Here is a 2,515-nt window from a genome sequence, read left to right as displayed (position 1 = left end):
TGGTATGTACAGAAGATTGATAGGAAGGCTGCTGTATCTTACTATCTCTAGGCCTGACATCACATACTCAGTACATAGACTGAGTCAGTTCATGTCCAAACCTAGAGAGCCTCATCTCAGAGCAGCTTATAGAGTAATTCAATACCTTAAAGGTACTTCAGGACAAGGTTTGTTCTTTTCAGCTCAATCCACCTTACACATCAAAGCATTTGCAGATGCAGATTGGGCTGCATGCATTGATTCCAGGAGGTCCATCACTGGTTACTGTGTTTTTCTTGGTGATTCTCTCATCTCTTGGAAGTCTAAGAAGCAAAATACAGTTTCAAGATCCACGGCAGAAGCAGAATACAGAGCAATGGTTGTTGCAGTGTGTGAAGTGACATGGATTTTTATTTACTTAAGGATCTGAAGACTTAAATGGGAACACAGATTCATGAAAAATGACATCTCTAGAAATGAAAGAAGCTCTGGTTTGCAAATTCAGAAGCTTATAACCCTTAACCCCAAAAGGATACCCCAAGAAAACACACTTAAGAGCCCTAGGATCAAATTTGCCTCTATTGTGAGAGAGAGTAGAAGCAAAGCATAGACAACCAAACATTTTGAGATGGGAATAGTCTGGAAGTTTATTATAAAGAAGCTCAAAAGGAGATTTGTTTTGCAAAAGTGGGTAAGGGAGTCTATTTATGAGATGTACAGCAGTGAGGATACAATCACCCCAATAAGCAATAGGGACATTTGACTGAAGCCTTAAAGCTCTAGCAACACAAAGTATATGTTGATGTTTTCTCTCCACAACAGAATTTTGTTGTGGAGTGGCAACACAACTATGTTGATGAATGATGCCATGAAGCTTAAAAAATTCAACCATTTGAAATTCAAGTCCATTATCTGTCCGAAAGCCTTTAATAGACTTACCAAACTGAGTTTTAACCATGGTATAAAAGGATTGCAGTAAGAACCTAGTTTCAGACTTAGATTTCATAAGGTAAATCCAAGTTGATCTAGTACAATCATCAACAATGGTAAGAAAATACCTGTGACCAGCAACAATAGGCACCACATAGGGACCCTACATGTCACAGTGTATTAAATCAAAAGGAAATTCAGAAACATGATTAGGAAATGGAAAAGGAAGCCTTTTATGCTTAGCTAAAGGACAAATTTCACATATTTCATTAGAAACAGATTTATTGAAATGGAGGTCAGGAAGTACATTTTTCAAAACAGAAATCTTAGCATCAGATGGATGCCCAAGTCTAGAGTGCCAGACAGAAGCAGGAATTTTAACATTATTGACAACATGAGATTTATTAGTACTAAAAATGGATTGAAAAACAGAATTGAAAACAGATTGAAATGATGGAGTAGCCTGGGACTGAATTGGAATGGCACAAGTATCAGAAGGGCTATGTTGAAGGAGATACAACCCATCATGAACTTCACCCACACCAATCGTCCTCCAGCAATTGAGGTCCTGAATGAAACAGAAGGTAGACAAGAAAATGAGACAACAATGCATTTTCTTGGTAAGTTGGCTGACTGACAAAAGGTTGAAAGAGAAAGAAGGAACACAAAGTGATAAGTTCTAAGGGATCAGTGGGCTGAAAAATCTTCAGATGCTCTTGATCTTGAGTAATAAGTCCTGGAAAACCAAAGAAAATCAGAGAAGACCAGTGGAAGCCGGCCTTTAATTCTCCGATGTTAAAGTTAGTAGATTGAAGGAAAAAAGAGCCCTCAAGACTTCCTTAACTTCTTATCTAGAATTTTCAAAAAGAGAAAAAGTTCCCTTACCTCTGCGCAGCAGGGCCTTTATATAGCGTTAGAAATCGGTTATTTCTCCTAATCGTCATAGAGTTTGGAGGATTTAGAGGGTAACTTCCTTAACTGTCACAAGGGTCACCTCTTCGGGAACTGTGTTGAGATTCAAGCAATATGACTTTTGGTTGGAAGTGTGCTTAGTCTAAGTCTTGGTGAATTTACCTCGTCCATCATTAAAGAAGGACGAGGTTCACTGCCCACTCGTCCTTCATTGGACGAGTGTATAGAAGAAGAAGAAGAATGATAAATGAGGGACGAATGTACCAACCATTCGCTCTCCGCTCTGAACATTGCTATGGACGGCCATATGGACGAGTGATTGACTTGGTGTTTTTCTTGCACCATCAGTTGCCCCCTTGTCCATGTGTTGTCCAAGGAAATATAGTAATTTACTCCTCTGGATGGACGAGCTTTTTCTAATAATCAGAGATGCCACGTGTCACAATCTAATTGATGATTCATTTCGTCGGTTCATTTTTTTCGAGACGAAGGCCACGTGTCAGTGTCTGATTGGTCGTGTCATTTCATATGCTCAGGTCAACCATCTATAAATAGTGGAATGCCCCCATTACCCTCTTACTTCTGAGATTTTTCCTCCTTGACATTCCTCGTCTAGAGCCTCGTCTAAGAGTTTCCCGCGTCCATAGTTTTAGTGCGTCCTAGATCCAGGTATTCCCTCTCTCCTTGTCTTTTA

Source organism: Quercus suber, unplaced genomic scaffold (assembly GCF_002906115.3).
Source record: "Quercus suber isolate HL8 unplaced genomic scaffold, Cork oak 2.0 scaffold_302, whole genome shotgun sequence".
In the NCBI taxonomy this organism is placed as follows: domain Eukaryota; kingdom Viridiplantae; phylum Streptophyta; class Magnoliopsida; order Fagales; family Fagaceae; genus Quercus; species Quercus suber.
Note: the sequence above shows the minus strand (reverse complement) of the source record.